The sequence below is a fragment of the Etheostoma spectabile genome, chromosome 2 (genome assembly GCF_008692095.1).
Source record: "Etheostoma spectabile isolate EspeVRDwgs_2016 chromosome 2, UIUC_Espe_1.0, whole genome shotgun sequence".
NCBI classification, from domain to species: domain Eukaryota; kingdom Metazoa; phylum Chordata; class Actinopteri; order Perciformes; family Percidae; genus Etheostoma; species Etheostoma spectabile.
This window is the reverse complement of record NC_045734.1, coordinates 14,631,106-14,631,327: the sequence shown is the minus strand read 5'-3', so window position 1 is coordinate 14,631,327 and position 222 is coordinate 14,631,106.

Genomic DNA, 222 nt, shown 5'->3' with positions numbered 1-222 from the left:
TGTAATATTATCGTTTTTTGAAAAAGACACAACAGCATTCATCATTTCACATTTATATTTTAAATGTGTTTAAGAAAACGTTAATTTAAACATTACTTGCCCATATTGAGATAGGCTGAATATTATTTGAACTGTATCAAACACTTAACCCCTATGTCCTGACATCATTTTTTATTATTTTGTACCTTAAATAGTTTTTTCTGACCTCCTTTATTTGTCTCC